We start from the raw sequence: 18,406 nt of genomic DNA, 5'->3' as shown, positions 1-18,406 counted from the left end.
TTATTCTCCAATGGGAAGGCTGTCATCAAGGCATTCCTTCATTGGGCAGATAACTGTATATCAGAAACTTTTTCTGTGTTAATTTACAAACAGCATAGAGATGTATCTGGCTTGCTGGCAAAATGGGGATTAGAAGAACCAAAGAACAACTGTAGCCATTCTCGGAAATCCTGTAGCTGGTTCTCCTCTTCAAAGGCATTCACCTAGAGGGAGGCTTTTGTCACTTGCCTCCATACCTCAGTCACTTCCCGTTGTGCTGCTTTCTTTGCAGTTTCTCTCTCAATTTGAAACTGCTTCCTTAGAGCATCTATGCGTTCAGCATGCAATTCTGCTTCTATTTTGGATTCTTCACTCATCTGTTCTCTGTTTTGAAAAAGAGACATGATAAATCACCTTTAGAAAACATCTTAGTAGGCGTCATTTACCAATGAGAAGCAGATCAGTCACCGGGTAAAAAATCACTGATCTGGAACTCATTAGCAGAAGAAGAAATAAGCATTTACCTACAGCATTAAAAAACAAAAAGTTATTCAATATAAAGAGATCCACCCAAAAGAGTGAAACACATACTCTTGTTTTAACCAATACTGAGTAGTCTTGAGCCAGCAACATTTCACCAGAATATAAAATTTGTACAGATTACAAATATGAAAACTACCTTCTTTGCTTTAGCTTATACTTGTCTGCTATATCAGTATGTCCACTACATGAAAGGAATAAAGATCCACGTGCACAATGCATTTCCCTTGGGTATAAATTTTCATGGGATGTTATTAATATCTAAATCCTATTTGCCTAGATAAAGTTTAACAAATAAACTTTAGTGGGTTGACCTGAACTTGATGGGTTTGACCTCACTAATCTCAGGGAAAAAGTTGAAAACAATGAATGGTTTAGCAGCTGCTTAAATGGCATTATCCCACTCCTGGACGGGTTATTCCCATCCATCCTTCTGTTTCTACTTTTCCAAATCATGCTTTTAAAGGACACATAAGCTTCTGATAGAAAAGGTTTGGCAGAAACATGTAAGTATCCCTTCCAACTTGGTTTAAACCTTCATGTACAGAAGAAGACCGACACTATATGAGGGAAGAGCTGAAAAGGAGCGTACCCCAGCCAGCTAATATCTGCTCTGCTCAACTATGCCTGCTTCCTTCACATGGCTCTGCTGGGAGTACTAGCTCAAAGTAGGGAAAAAGGGTTTAACTGGTTTATGTGAATTAGCCAAACTTTCTCTCCCAGAGGCTCTTGCCTAATTCCACTGTGACTATACTGCCCTTACATGAAGGTTTCCAAATTCCGTAGCTCAAGTTCTTTGCTTTCCAATTTCTCTTGAACAGGATCAAGCTTTGTTTGCAGCTGATGATTTGTCTGGAGAGCTTGCTCCAGGCTCATAGCCAGTCTCCTGTTTTCTTCTCTAGCTACATCTAGAGCTTTTTGTAGAGCCTCCATCTGAAAGAGAGAAGGAAGAAGATTGTTTATAATTCCACTGTAACAGATACAAGAAGTCCATAACACTGTATATTCACTCTTTAAACTTTGAAACAATAATTATTTGGAAAGAGAACCAAAGACTCCAGATGCCTGGAATATATATATGTGAGAACTTATTACAGACAGTCCTTAGGAGACTCTTAGAAGGTGATGGGAAGGGTATGCTCCACTGGTCACTAGAGAGTTTTGGAAAATAGAGCCAACTTATTTATCCTAATTTCTAAGGTTTTAAACCAGTTGAACTCCCCTTCCTGATCCTATGACCCTCTGGTCTCACTGCCTAGAGAGATAAGAACTGGCAACTGTCCCTTGTATATCCTTCTAGAAAAAGCTTTTTATAGGAAATATCTCTATTTTATATGTGTGCATACGTGTCGATACATATTTATGTGTGTATACACCTATAAACATGTGAGTATGCCTCCTTATTAAGTGGGATCACTCTCGCTACTTCTGACTAAAGTAATGTTGTTTTCTAAGCCCTTTAAGTTCACTTATGCATTAATACATGAAAAGAATGCAGACCATATAAGACAAAGAGAGTTAGGCATATTTATGGTCCTGGTTTCCCAATAAATGGTTCACTATAAGATCACAGACCCATTTCCCATTTGGAAATATGTCACTGTTCAAAACTCAGACTTGAATGGAAAGGAAATTTACCCGATTGTTTTACTCCATTTTTCCAAATTAGCAATATGCCAATAAAATAAAAAATATCAACGTTATCATCTATAAAAACCTGGCTTCTACCTTACTGTTGTGCTGGGCATCCATGACAAGGATTCTGGACCGCCTCTGGTCCACTTCTGCTTCCAGCTTCTGTACCCGCTGTTGATTTAGAGCCCTGTAAATGAAGGGCACAGGGAGAGTGACCACAGAAAAGTACCATCTAGGAGTGATACCACTGGGAGTTACAGGGCACCTTCCAGGAAGCCCAAATGGCATATGTAGTGGGCTACAGATGCTCAGAATATCTGAGAGTTGGCAGGTGACAATTAGTAGCCTCAGCTTCAGGTTAAGAAACTAATTTTCCTATGGATTAAAAACTTGTCCCATTTATGATTCAATTTGGCTTTATATATTAAAGTATCAGTACATGTTAATGACTAACTTATGGGCTGGTAACTTTATACTATATATATATTACTAGTACAAAAATATATCACCTCTGTATGGACTGGCTTGCTGTTGAGATTTCTGCTTTTTACCCAGAATTTTATTGTGAATAGTAAACAATTTTTAATACCATCCCCTTGACTTTTTTTTAAGTTCAGAGGTAATACAGATTCATAATATGTAAAAAAAGAAGCACAATGAAGAATATAAAACTCACTTGTTCTCCCATAACACAGAGGCAATATTCACCACTAATGTATTACAATATGTCTTAGAGGTCTGATTAAACTCAAACCATTTGTTCATTAACCTAAAAGGGAAACTTTTATGTAATTTTTGAAACATTTAAAGGAGTTCACTTACAAAACATGGCTAAAAGTAGTTCTCAGAATGATTCATCTAAAATAAATAGGATACTAATTAATGGATAATTAATTCAAACAGAAGTAGACACTTGGCTTTAATCTTGACAATTACCATTCTGTAGACCCAAGGGCAGGTATAAATGGTGTAGAAAACAGCAAGGATAAAACAGCATATATCACATGAATTTCTAGAATACATACTTATTTACATCGCTACAAAATATGAGAATTTTTGGATATCATTTTTATTTATAATTCCAGATTTTTCTGAATTTGCTAGTTCTTTAAATACCATTTTACTACTTTATTTTCACAAGGGGATCAATAGAAAATGACTGTTTGTTGACTGCACTCTGTTCTTTACTACAACGCAGCAGAAAAATACAAGTACAAAGACAGAAAAATAATCTCTGGTACCTTTCTTTCTTGAGGCCTGCAATCTCTGCATCCCTCCGCCCAAGCTCTATTTGCACTTTTTCCAGAGAGCCTTGCATCTTACTGTGAGAAGCCAACACATTCTCCAACATGATTGTAACTTTGCAGTTGTCTTCTTTAGCTTCTGCCAGTTGTTGCTGAAAGTTTCCCACCTAATAGAAAATGAAATAAGACAAAGATATTTGATCCTTTCTGGTTATTCTTCTGCTGAGTCCCATGACTTCTAGAAGAGTATGGAAACCAGGTCTGGTAGAATGCTAAGAGGAATAATTAAAGTATATTTTATATTTATTTTGTTTCTTAAGTTATTTTGACTCTGAGAAAAAGAAAACTAAACCCTAGATCATATGGATCCTATGAAGAGCTCTGCAGTGCATCCTAACTATTGTCGTGTCACAGCACATATATTAACTAGAGACATAAGGACCAACAGCTTCTTGGGTCTAGAGGTGGTCCCAGACTGGCCTGTGCTAGCCCTCCTCAGCTATCTTACCATGGGGTCAGAAGAAGATAACACCTTTGAAGCCCATCAGAATTATCTGAGGAAAGAGGACCATAAGTGGAAGCTGCTGAAGAATGATGTGACTCACAGCCCTCTTCAGAGGGGCAAAATCTAGCACCTGCTGTCAAGAATTTTGGGATGTTACCTCTCTTCCCACTAAGTACACACACTGTTAAGCAGAAAGCATTTGGTAATTTGACTTAACATAAACTCTTAACAGTGTTATATCACATTAATAATACATAAGTATGTGGTTATTATTAACAAGGTCAGATGTGTTTCAACAGAAAAAAATAGGACTTTTGATTATTTTAAGACAGGAAGAAAAAAAAACATTGGGAGTTAAATCATGTATTTTTAAAGGAAATATTTTAGAGCTCTTCTAAAGTTATCCTTTCTTTAGGAAAAAAAAATCCTCTTCTGATCAATCCTCATTCTGTTTTACTAAAGGTCACAAGAAAAGAAAGAATATGGCTCATGAAAGATTTCAGAAGTGCTTCATTTCAGTAACAGACTTCAGAAAGGATTGATGTCTTGCCTTCTTGTTCTCCCAGTCCTCCAAAGCTTTGAGGTCATGTTTCAACTTCTGACTCTCTTTCAGGGCTGCAGCACGACCCTTCACAACTCGTGAGAGCTCACGTTCTTTCTTTTCAAGAATGGATTTCACCTTAGTAGAAAAAAAGAAATGATAAATGATTCTCCCAAAGCACAGTCAATCAGCAATTAGAATAAGACACAGCAATTTAGAAACCAAATTTAAAATGTTTAATTAAATATGCTTATATATTATTGTAAATAAAAACTAGCTTTAGTAGCTGTTTTCCCCCTTAAAACTACAAAGCAAAAAAAATCTGTTAATAAACATGGGCAAATCTGTAATATATGTCAATCTCTATGACAGCGCAGAATGAAGGTAAGGTAGATGAGACAATGATGCTAAGATGAAAAATGGGGGAGAAATTGATTATCACAGAATTTGAAAATACAACATAAATTAATATCATAAAAGCAAAGGTGAATAAGAACTAAATAATGTCAAGAAAATAGTGTTACAGAAGTCTTCTAAATAGTGTCCTAATCCTAATTAGAAGTATTCGACTTTTACATATCTGAAATACTTTTAGTATATCTACACAGTTGTTTCAGATTCATCATACTATTCTAAATACTACTCTTTTAAAAAATACTTTATCTTGAAATACAGAGTCACAGGAGTTTACAAAATTAGTGCAGAGTCCCCATGCACTCTTTTCCCTGCTTCTAATGATGACATCTTATATTGTAGTTCAACATTAAAACCAGGAAATTGACTTTAATGAGAATAACTACACTACAAAATTTACAATTTTCATTTTTTATTTTTTATTTTTTTGCAGTACACGGGCCTCTCACTGTTGTGTCCTCTCCCGTTGCGGAGCACAGGCTCCGGACACGCAGGCTCAGCGGCCATGGCTCACGGGCCCAGCCGCTCCGCGGCATGTGGGATCTTCCCGGACCGGGGCACGAACCCGCGTCCCCTGCATCGGCAGGCGGACTCTCAACCACTGCGCCACCAGGGAAGCCCTTCACCATTTTTTTAACCTGCATTCATCTGTGTATGCACACATGCACGTAGCTCTATGTAATTTGACCCCATGCACATATTCCTGTGATCACGACAATCAAGATACAGAACTGCTCCACTGCCGCAAAGAACTCACTTGTGCTACTTCTCTGTGTTCACACCCTCCCCCAAACTCATCCCAGGTCCCCTGGCAACCAGTAATTTGTTCTCTATCGCTACTGCTTTTGTCATTTCAAGAATGTTATTTTAAACATTTAAAAATAATTAATTTTAGTATAATACATTCACATTTTCTAAAACAGCCTTACTGAGATATAGTTGAAATACAATAAGCTATGTATATTTAAAGTGTACAATTTTGATATATGTATAAACCATAATCATGATAATGAACACTTCCATTATCCCAAAAGTTCCCTTATGCCTTTTTGTAATTTCCCCCACTTCTATCTCTCCCTGTTCCTACACATCCACCCAAGGCTACCACTGACCACTTTTCTGTCACAATCAATTCACTTTTATTTCCTAGAATTTTATATAAATGAAATCATATTTGATGTACTCATTTTTGAACGATTTTCCACTCAGCACAATTATTGTGAGATTCACTCACTCTTCTTTATATATCAATACTTCTTCCTTTCTGTTGCTGAAGAGTGTTCTGCTGAACACTGGAGTTGTTCCAGTTTTAAGCTGTTACAAGTAGAGCTGCTCTGGGCAGTTGTATACAGATCTTCGTGTAGATATACGCTTTCATTCATCTTTGGTGAATGCATAGGAGTGGAATGCCTGGGTTGTATGGTCGTAGTATGTCTCACTTTTAAAGAAACTACCAAACTATTTTCCAGAGTGGCTGAGTGATTTTACATTCCCTTCAGCAATGTATGAGAGTTCCTCCACATCCTCACTAACACTTGGGGTAATCAGTTTTTCAATCTTAGACATTCTAATAGTGTGTGGTAGTACCTCACTGCAGTTTTAATTTGCATTTCCCTAATGACTGATGTTTAACATCTTTTCAGGTGCTTATTTATCGTCCGTATATCTTTTTTGGTGAAACGTGTGTTCACCAAATAAATAAAATACTTTGCGCCTTTTTTTTTCCAGATTGTTTTTCCTTCTTAGTGAGTTTTGAGAGTTTTTAATAAACTGTGGAGACAAGACCTTTATCAGATATGTGATTTGCAAATGTTTTCTTCCCCCAGCCTGTAGCTTGTCATTTTCTTAACAATGTCTTTGAAGAGCATACGTTGTCAATGTTACATTTTTTCCTTTATGGATCATGCTTTTGATGTCAAATCTAAGAAATCTTAGTGTAATCCAAGATCACAATGGTTTCATCCTATGTTTCAGAAGTTTTACAGTTTGAAGTTTTACCTTTAGGGCTTTCATCCATTTTGAGTTAATTTTTATGTATGGTAAGAGGTATGGATCAAAGGTATTTTGTTTTTTTGTTTCTGCATATGATACCCAATTGCTTTAGCACATTTGTTGAAAAGACCATCCTTTCTCTACTTTTACTTCTGTTGAAAATAAAATGTTCATAAATTTTTTCTGGATGGGTAGCACATTCACATTACTCTTAAGGTACAAAAGGATAAAGTGAAAAATCTCCCAGCCACCCAGTTTCCTTCCTCGAAAATAATGTTGCCAATTTATTACGATTCATTTTAGAGAGACTCTATTCAAAAGTGAATACATATGTATACTTCATCGTCCCAACCCTTTTGCACACAAATAGTAAAATACTCTGTATACTCTTCTGAACCTTGACTGTTTTAACCTAATAATAGGTATGTTATGATTAAGATAAATATATCTTCAAACAGTATTCCAAACTATGGATATACCATGATTTATTTAGCCAGCCTCTTACTGATGGAATTTTGGTTGTTTCTAGTCTTTTGCTAATAACAAACAATACTTCAGAAAGTAACCTTGTAAACATGTCTTATGTACAAGCTAGTGTATCTGTAGGAAAAAGTACAACTGTGGGTGTAAAGTGATAAACAAAGCCAAATTGTCCTCCACAGGAAAAGGGCACTCCAAACAGCAGCAAAGAAGAATGCCTTTTCCCCACATCTTCCTCAAATTATACTTCCTTATAACTTTTAACCTGTAACGTTAAAAATACTTTAACGTCTTCTGTAAGGGTTCAAGAATACTACAAAAGATGCTAACTTATAAGGTTTTGAAAACCTATTGGATTTTGTTCTAGAAAAGCACATTAGGAAGAATATAGTTTTTATAATTTTACCAGTGCTTATAAATTATTTATAAAAATGAAAAGGCCACTAGCAAAAGTGCTTACAGAAAGGGTCTAAATTGTAGTTAACTCTAGAAGACAAGCTACAGTACTTTCTATTTTTAAATACCAAACAAAGATGGATGCTCTAGTAAGTTTTCTTTGGGAAGTATTTTCCAGTGTTCAAGTTCTCAGGGCTTCTATTTATGTATTTCTACTTGAAAATCAGGCTTTACCCATTTTACTGTAAATGTTAAGACTATTAGCATTAATTTTTAAAGTGAAAATTAGATTAAAAATCTCAATGGTTACTCTTAAGCCAAATATGACATTTCTGTGTCCAAATCAAAAACTAAGTATGCAATAGCCAGAATGATGGTTTTGATCTACATCATCAGTTTTTGCTGTTTGTGAAGAAGTTCTTTCCTTGTTGTTACTCACACCTCCAAACGTTATCTTTCTAGATGTTACTACTTTTCTTCATTGTTGTATAAATCTGAAATTTCCTTATGATTTAATTTGTGGCCTTCACTTACCGAATCCCGGTGAAGAAAATTTGGTGACTCATCATTTTTTAATGGTCTTGAGGCAAGAATGTCTATTTTACCTTCCAGTCTTCCCTCCATGGTTTTAATGGCATTCAAAAGAGTCTTTAGAGAGATCCCAGAGTCTCCAATCTCCTGAGAAGACCTCACAGAAGTCACGGTAGGTGCAAAGGTCACATGGTGTGTAGGGTTTGGCCTAACACTGGGCAAAACAACTGATGAACTTCGTTCCTTTACATTGTTGACACGGGGCCTATGGCTTTAAAGTAATTTTGAAGATGCAGGCCTCTCTGGAGACTTCCTCCTTCTTGGAAGCATCAGCAATTTCAAAAGACAAAATCAACTAAACCTAGAATTATTTTTCAGTGAGTGCCCCCTTTACTATGAGAAGCAACACAACGTTCTAAATGAAGCTGGGATGGAAAATATACTTTAAAATGTGTTCCTTTGCTTTCAGAATGAAGAAAATACTAGTGTAAAGTATGTCCTCATGAAGAAACAAAGCATATCTAATGAGGTCCCCTTTGCCAGTATAGTCAGATTGTTAGAACCCATTTGAAGACACATTCTAGTTGCTTGGTTACCAAGGGTATACATACACAAACGTTATAGTTAAAGAAGTTACACATGCTTACACTGTTAAAAATTAAAAATAAATAATGTGATAAATTTGTAAATCATTGTTAATAGTCTCAATAGTCTCAGTCTCAATAGCCACCATGCTAACAAGTAAGCACCTTCACTACTAATACCTCTTTCAAGTGCGCTATTGCAAGTATATCTTGTTGGCAATGAGTTCTGCGTTCGCCTGTAATTAAAAACCCAAAGATACTTGTTCCTCACCTCTGCCAAAAGTTTTAAGGTTCAAATTAAAAAAACACTTCCTCTATGATAGAGATTCTCGAGGCTTTCATCATGATGATGTTCCCTATGCATGCTCACAATACAATCTATTTTGTTTCTGAAAGGCATAACCTTCTATTCTATAATAAAGTCTGCCGAGTACATTCCTAATCCTGCAATTAGAGCATGCAAGTTCAATGTCCCAATACTGCTTCAGGCATCTTTATGAACTCTTCTGTGGTTGAGTGGAACCTTGTACATCGAGGGTGTTTAAAATATTTTTGATAAATTGAGTCAAGTGAGAGAATATTCATCTTTCTGGGATCATACGGTGAGGTGGGGAGAAAGTCACCAATTTCTTAAAAGCTAATTAAAACAACATAGAAGCAATCTGTTTTATAGCTATTAATCACACCTGAGCATATTTGCCCTCTAGTGCCTTATTCAACTTGCGTAGATGGTCGTTCTGTGAACTGGTTTCAGAAAAAGAATGTAGTTGTTCTTCTAGCTGCTTAACTTTTATCTAGAGGAAAAACAGAAGAATAAAAAAACAAGTCTCATTAACGAAATATATATATTTATATATAAATATACGTATATATACATATATATATGTGTGTATATATATATATATATATATATATATATACACACACACACACTCCAAAACAGAAAAAAAAAGGTGTCACAAGTTTTGCAGAAAAAAATCACAGAAAATCCTTAAACCTTGTAAAAAGCGATCCTGTTTTTCTAATGACGCTACTTCTACTAAAATAGCTATTTCAACAAATAAAATAGGCTATAGCCTTATACATGTACTGAGATAATTCATTTGGTTTATAGCGTTTATGGAAAGTGCAAATTAACATGACTCATGAATATAACAGTGAGACTTTGTGGGTAAAATATTTCAATTTTAAAGAAATTGTGGTATCTAGTATTCAAAACCCTTTCTGAGTACGGATAATTAGAATTGTCAATATGTAAGCAGACAAGAGTCTTGTGTTTACCCACAGAGAATTACGAAAGTTGAATTAACAGAATTCTTATAGGCTGAATTATATTTGAAAACTAACTCATAAAGCTGACTACTCACATCTTTCACTTTAAAGAAAAGATGATTTGGGGGAATAAAATCATTAATATTTACTCACAAATCTCCAAATTGTGTGTTTTTCTACATTTTCTTCCTCTTATTCCCAACCCTCTCAATACAAATCGACAATTAACATTACTGAGCTTATCTCTGAATCAGAAAAAAATTCATCCAAAATTTTTAATTTAAATCAACTTTTTCCTCTCTCAGTATCTTTTCTTGTTTCCCACCTCTGAAGGGCAAACTCCTCTTGGTTGTAGCCACTGATTGTTTTCAAGAACTGTTAAAACTTGAGTGCTAATACTTCGTTTTTTTTAGAAAGGCTACATGAAAACACATTTTGTCTTAGGAAATCTCTCTTGTTCCATCAGCAGAATCCTTTTTCTCATCTTTGCCTGTTTCTGGTGCTCTTTTCCACAGTGTACAGTATAAAACATGTTCCATGGCTCCCCCTTAAGTGTATTCACTTAAGGTTCAGAATTAGAATGGCTGCCTCTAAAGAGAGGTATTGATGCAACACTTATTCTCATTTTAAACGTAAGCAAACTGCTGTTAACCTTAGAACTCAGTGGAAAATACTGATGAACACTCAAGAATTTTCGATTTGCCTCTCTTCAAACAAAACACAGAATATCCTTATTCCACAATATTTCTCAGGTAACTGACGTTACCCCCAGCCTCAGAGTACTCAATAAAATGCCCTGAAACTTGTCAGATGGCATGTTCTCATCTATAAAGCACTTTACTTTTTATACTGGGTTTCTTTTCTGGAAGAATTTCTAATTCAGGACACTGAAATGGGGAAGAACACAGAAGCAAATAAATCCTGCTGCCCTCAGAGACCTGATGTTTCTGTGTCATTAAAATCCAAGTAGCTTCCACAGCTAGCTTACCAGGCAGTCTCGGAAATACCAGTATTTAGGTCAAGGTCATATCCTCCTACTGTTTCAAATGATCTAAATATATATAGATACATATTTTTAAAAATTGAGGTAGAGTTGATTTATAATATTATGTAAGTTTCAACTATACAACCTAGGGATTCACAATTTTTAAAGATTATACTCCATTTATAGTTATTATAAAATATCGGCTATATTCCATGTAATGTACAATATATCCTTGTAGCTTATTTTATACACAGTAGTCTGTACTTCTTAATCTCCTACCCTAATATTGCCCCTTACATATATTTTCTAATATAAAACTATAAAAACATAACACTATAGAAACTGTGAGACACCTAAGAAATGGATGAAAAGGAACTTTTTGTGTGTGTGTGTGTGGTACGTGGGCCTCTCACTGTTGTGGCCTCTCCCGTTGCGGAGCACAGGCTCCGGACACGCAGGCTCAGCGGCCATGTCTCACGGGCCCAGCCGCTGCGCGGCATGTGGGATCTTCCCGGACCGGGGCACGAACCCGCGTCCCCTGCATCGGCAGGCGGACTCTCAACCACTGCACCACCAGGGAAGCCCTTCACCATTTTTTTAACCTGCATTCATCTGTGTATGCACACATGCACGTAGCTCTATGTAATTTGACCCCATGCACATATTCCTGTGATCACGACAATCAAGATACAGAACTGCTCCACTGCCGCAAAGAACTCACTTGTGCTACTTCTCTGTGTTCACACCCTCCCCCAAACTCATCCCAGGTCCCCTGGCAACCAGTAATTTGTTCTCTATCGCTACTGCTTTTGTCATTTCAAGAATGTTATTTTAAACATTTAAAAATAATTAATTTTAGTATAATACATTCACATTTTTTAAAACAGCCTTACTGAGATATAGTTGAAATACAATAAGCTATGTATATTTAAAGTGTACAATTTTGATATATGTATAAACCATAATCATGATAATGAACACTTCCATTATCCCAAAAGTTCCCTTATGCCTTTTTGTAATTTCCCCCACTTCTATCTCTCCCTGTTCCTACACATCCACCCAAGGCTACCACTGACCTCTTTTCTGTCACAATCAATTCACTTTTATTTCCTAGAATTTTATATAAATGAAATCATATTTGATGTACTCATTTTTGAATGATTTTCCACTCAGCACAATTATTGTGAGATTCACTCACTCTTCTTTATATATCAATACTTCTTCCTTTCTGTTGCTGAATAGTGTTCTGCTGAACACTGGAGTTGTTCCAGTTTTAAGCTGTTACAAGTAGAGTTGCTCTGGGCAGTTGTATACAGATCTTCGTGTAGATATACGCTTTCATTTATCTTTGGTGAATGCATAGGAGTGGAATGCCTGGGTTGTATGGTCGTAGTATGTCTCACTTTTAAAGAAACTACCAAACTATTTTCCAGAGTGGCTGAGTGATTTTACATTCCCTTCAGCAATGTATGAGAGTTCCTCCACATCCTCACTAACACTTGGGGTAATCAGTTTTTCAATCTTAGACATTCTAATAGTGTGTGGTAGTACCTCACTGCAGTTTTAATTTGCATTTCCCTAATGACTGATGTTTAACATCTTTTCAGGTGCTTATTTATCATCCGTATATCTTTTTTGGTGAAACGTGTGTTCACCAAATAAATAAAATACTTTGAGCCTTTTTTTTTTTTCAGATTGTTTTTCCTTCTTAGTGAGTTTTGAGAGTTTTTAATAAACTGTGGAGACAAGACCTTTATCAGATATGTGATTTGCAAATGTTTTCTTCCCCCAGCCTGTAGTTTGTCATTTTCTTAACAATGTCTTTGAAGAGCATACGTTGTCAATGTTACATTTTTTCCTTTATGGATCATGCTTTTGATGTCAAATCTAAGAAATCTTAGTGTAATCCAAGATCACAATGGTTTCATCCTATGTTTCAGAAGTTTTACAGTTTGAAGTTTTACCTTTAGGGCTTTCATCCATTTTGAGTTAATTTTTATGTATGGTAAGAGGTATGGATCAAAGGTATTTTGTTTTTTTGTTTCTGCATATGATACCCAATTGCTTTAGCACATTTGTTGAAAAGACCATCCTTTCTCTACTTTTACTTCTGTTGAAAATAAAATGTTCATAAATTTTTTCTGGATGGGTAGCACATTCACATTACTCTTAAGGTACAAAAGGATAAAGTGAAAAATCTCCCAGCCACCCAGTTTCCTTCCTCGAAAATAATGTTGCCAATTTATTACGATTCATTTTAGAGAGACTCTATTCAAAAGTGAATACATATGTATACTTCATCGCCCCAACCCTTTTGCACACAAATAGTAAAATACTCTGTATACTCTTCTGAACCTTGACTGTTTTAACCTAATAATAGATATGTTATGATTAAGATAAATATATCTTCAAACAGTATTCCAAACTATGGATATACCATGATTTATTTAGCCAGCCTCTTACTGATGGAATTTTGGTTGTTTCTAGTCTTTTGCTAATAACAAACAATACTTCAGAAAGTAACCTTGTAAACATGTCTTATGTACAAGCTAGTGTATCTGTAGGAAAAAGTACAACTGTGGGTGTAAGGTGATAAACAAAGCCAAATTGTCCTCCACAGGAAAAGGGCACTCCAAACAGCAGCAAAGAAGATTGCCTTTTCCCCACACCTTCCTCAAATTATACTTCCTTATAACTTTTAAACTGTAACGTTAAAAATACTTTAACGTCTTCTGTAAGGGTTCAAGAATACTACAAAAGATGCTAACTTATAAGGTTTTGAAAACCTATTGGATTTTGTTCTAGAAAAGCACATTAGGAAGAATATAGTTTTTATAATTTTACCAGTGCTTATAAATTATTTATAAAAATGAAAAGGCCACTAGCAAAAGTGCTTACAGAAAGGGTCTAAATTGTAGTTAACTCTAGAAGACAAGCTACAGTACTTTCTATTTTTAAATACCAAACAAAGATGGATGCTCTAGTAAGTTTTCTTTGGGAAGTATTTTCCAGTGTTCAAGTTCTCAGGGCTTCTATTTATGTATTTCTACTTGAAAATCAGGCTTTACCCATTTTACTGTAAATGTTAAGACTATTAGCATTAATTTTTAAAGTGAAAATTAGATTAAAAATCTCAATGGTTACTCTTAAGCCAAATATGACATTTCTGTGTCCAAATCAAAAACTAAGTATGCAATAGCCAGAATGATGGTTTTGATCTACATCATCAGTTTTTGCTGTTTGTGAAGAAGTTCTTTCCTTGTTGTTACTCACACCTCCAAACGTTATCTTTCTAGATGTTACTACTTTTCTTCATTGTTGTATAAATCTGAAATTTCCTTATGATTTAATTTGTGGCCTTCACTTACCGAATCCCAGTGAAGAAAATTTGGTGACTCATCATTTTTTAATGGTCTTGAGGCACGAATGTCTATTTTACCTTCCAGTCTTCCCTCCATGGTTTTAATAGCATTCAAAAGAGTCTTTAGAGAGATCCCAGAGTCTCCAATCTCCTGAGAAGACCTCACAGAAGTCACGGTAGGTGCAAAGGTCACATGGTGTGTAGGGTTTGGCCTAACACTGGGCAAAACAACTGATGAACTTCGTTCCTTTACATTGTTGACACGGGGCCTATGGCTTTAAAGTAATTTTGAAGATGCAGGCCTCTCTGGAGACTTCCTCCTTCTTGGAAGCATCAGCAATTTAAAAAGACAAAATCAACTAAACCTAGAATTATTTTTCAGTGAGTGCCCCCTTTACTATGAGAAGCAACACAACGTTCTAAATGAAGCTGGGATGGAAAATATACTTTAAAATGTGTTCCTTTGCTTTCAGAATGAAGAAAATACTAGTGTAAAGTATGTCCTCATGAAGAAACAAAGCATATCTAATGAGGTCCCCTTTACCAGTATAGTCAGATTCTTAGAACCCATTTGAAGACACATTCTAGTTGCTTGGTTACCAAGGGTATACATACACAAACGTTATAGTTAAAGAAGTTACACATGCTTACACTGTTAAAAATTAAAAATAAATAATGTGATAAATTTGTAAATCATTGTTAATAGTCTCAATAGTCTCAGTCTCAATAGCCACCATGCTAACAAGTAAGCACCTTCACTACTAATACCTCTTTCAAGTGCACTATTGCAAGTATATCTTGTTGGCAATGAGTTCTGCGTTCGCCTGTAATTAAAAACCCAAAGATACTTGTTCCTCACCTCTGCCAAAAGTTTTAAGGTTCAAATTAAAAAAACACTTCCTCTATGATAGAGATTCTCGAGGCTTTCATCATGATGATGTTCCCTATGCATGCTCACAATACAATCTATTTTGTTTCTGAAAGGCATAACCTTCTATTCTATAATAAAGTCTGCCGAGTACATTCCTAATCCTGCAATTAGAGCATGCAAGTTCAATGTCCCAATACTGCTTCAGGCATCTTTATGAACTCTTCTGTGGTTGAGTGGAACCTTGTACATCGAGGGTGTTTAAAATATTTTTGATAAATTGAGTCAAGTGAGAGAATATTCATCTTTCTGGGATCATACGGTGAGGTGGGGAGAAAGTCACCAATTTCTTAAAAGCTAATTAAAACAACATAGAAGCAATCTGTTTTATAGCTGTTAATCACACCTGAGCATATTTGCCCTCTAGTGCCTTATTCAACTTGCGTAGATGGTCGTTCTGTGAACTGGTTTCAGAAAAAGAATGTAGTTGTTCTTCTAGCTGCTTAACTTTTATCTAGAGGAAAAACAGAAGAATAAAAAAACAAGTCTCATTAACGAAATATATATATATATATAAATATACGTATATATACATATATATATATATGTGTGTATATATATATATACACACATATATATATATATACACACGCACACACTCCAAAACAGAAAAAAAAAGATGTCACAAGTTTTGCAGAAAAAAATCACAGAAAATCCTTAAACCTTGTAAAAAGCGATCCTGTTTTTCTAATGACGCTACTTCTACTAAAATAGCTATTTCAACAAATAAAATAGGCTATAGCCTTATACATGTACTGAGATAATTCATTTGGTTTATAGCATTTATGGAAAGTCCAAATTAACATGACTCATGAATATAACAGTGAGACTTTGTGGGTAAAATATTTCAATTTTAAAGAAATTGTGGTATCTAGTATTCAAAACCCTTTCTGAGTACGGATAATTAGAATTGTCAATATGTAAGCAGACAAGAGTCTTGTGTTTACCCACAGAGAATTACGAAAGTTGAATTAACAGAATTCTTATAGGCTGAATTATATTTGAAAACTAACTCATAAAGCTGACTACTCACATCTTTCACTTTAAAGAAAAGATGATTTGGGGGAATAAAATCATTAATATTTACTCACAAATCTCCAAATTGTGTGTTTTTCTACATTTTCTTCCTCTTATTCCCAACCCTCTCAATACAAATCGACAATTAACATTACTGAGCTTATCTCTGAATCAGAAAAAAATTCATCCAAAATTTTTAATTTAAATCAACTTTTTCCTCTCTCAGTATCTTTTCTTGTTTCCCACCTCTGAAGGGCAAACGCCTCTTGGTTGTAGCCACTGATTGTTTTCAAGCACTGTTAAAATTTGAGTGCTAATACATCGTTTTTTTTAGAAAGGCTACATGAAAACACATTTTGTCTTAGGAAATCTCTCTTGTTCCATCAGCAGAATCCTTTTTCTCATCTTTGCCTGTTTCTGGTGCTCTTTTCCACAGTGTACAGTATAAAACATGTTCCATGGCTCCCCCTTAAGTGTATTCACTTAAGGTTCAGAATTAGAATGGCTGCCTCTAAAGAGAGGTATTGATGCAACACTTATTCTCATTTTAAACGTAAGCAAACTGCTGTTAACCTTAGAACTCAGTGGAAAATACTGATGAACACTCAAGAATTTTCGATTTGCCTCCCTTCAAACAAAACACAGAATATCCTTATTCTACAATATTTCTCAGGTAACTGACGCTACCCCCAGCCTCAGAGTACTCAATAAAATGGCCTGAAACTTGTCAGAAGGCATGTTCTCATCTATAAAGCACTTTACTTTTTATACTGGGTTTCTTTTCTGGAAGAATTTCTAATTCAGGACACTGAAATGGGGAAGAACACAGAAGCAAATAAATCCTGCTGCCCTCAGAGATCTGATGTTTCTGTGTCATTAAAATCCAAGTAGCTTCCACAGCTAGCTTACCAGGCAGTCTCGGAAATACCAGTATTTAGGTCAAGGTCATATCCTCCTACTGTTTCAAATGATCTAAATATATATAGATACATATTTTTAAAAATTGAGGTAGAGTTGATTTATAATATTATGTAAGTTTCAACTATACAACATAGAGATTCACAATGTTTAAAGATTATACTCCATTTATAGTTATTAAAAAATATCGGCTATATTCCATGTAATGTACAATATATCCTTGTAGCTTATTTTATACACAGTAGTCTGTACTTCTTAATCTCCTACCCTAATATTGCCCCTTACATATATTTTCTAATATAAAACTATAAAAACATAACACTATAGAAACTGTGAGACACCTAAGAAATGGATGAAAAGGAACTTTTTGTGTGTGTGTGTGTGGTACGTGGGCCTCTCACTGTTGTGGCCTCTCCCGTTGCGGAGCACAGGCTCCGGACACGCAGGCTCAGCGGCCATGGCTCACGGGCCCAGCCGCTCCGCGGCATGTGGGATCTTCCCGGACCGGGGCACGAACCCGCGTCCCCTGCATCGGCAGGCGGACTCTCAACCACTGCGCCACCAGGGAAGCCCTTCACCATTTTTTTAACCTGCATTCATCTGTGTATGCACACATGCACGTAGCTCTATGTAATTTGACCCCATGCACATATTCCTGTGATCACGACAATCAAGATACAGAACTGCTCCACTGCCGCAAAGAACTCACTTGTGCTACTTCTCTGTGTTCACACCCTCCCCCAAACTCATCCCAGGTCCCCTGGCAACCAGTAATTTGTTCTCTATCGCTACTGCTTTTGTCATTTCAAGAATGTTATTTTAAACATTTAAAAATAATTAATTTTAGTATAATACATTCACATTTTCTAAAACAGCCTTACTGAGATATAGTTGAAATACAATAAGCTATGTATATTTAAAGTGTACAATTTTGATATATGTATAAACCATAATCATGATAATGAACACTTCCATTATCCCAAAAGTTCCCTTATGCCTTTTTGTAATTTCCCCCACTTCTATCTCTCCCTGTTCCTACACATCCACCCAAGGCTACCACTGACCTCTTTTCTGTCACAATCAA

General features: G+C 35.7%; 1 pseudogene across 1 annotated transcript in view; it reads right to left on the bottom strand.

Annotated features, from left to right (window-relative positions):
• The window catches only part of LOC307057536 (coiled-coil domain-containing protein 150-like), a 187,874-nt pseudogene that overhangs the window by 27,298 nt on the left and 142,170 nt on the right, over positions 1-18,406 (bottom strand). Inside the window, exons 16-22 of the transcript in view lie at positions 9,528-9,635; positions 8,261-8,404; positions 4,454-4,582; positions 3,396-3,565; positions 2,248-2,341; positions 1,283-1,452; positions 237-363 (exon numbers count right to left, since the gene is read on the bottom strand). The product of the transcript in view is annotated as a coiled-coil domain-containing protein 150-like (transcript). The remainder of the gene's footprint in view (positions 1-236; positions 364-1,282; positions 1,453-2,247; positions 2,342-3,395; positions 3,566-4,453; positions 4,583-8,260; positions 8,405-9,527; positions 9,636-18,406) is intronic.

The sequence above is a fragment of the Hyperoodon ampullatus genome (genome assembly GCF_949752795.1).
Source record: "Hyperoodon ampullatus genome assembly, chromosome: 8".
NCBI classification, from domain to species: Eukaryota; Metazoa; Chordata; class Mammalia; order Artiodactyla; family Ziphiidae; genus Hyperoodon; species Hyperoodon ampullatus.
Note: the sequence above shows the minus strand (reverse complement) of the source record. Positions and strands in the feature narration are given on the sequence as shown.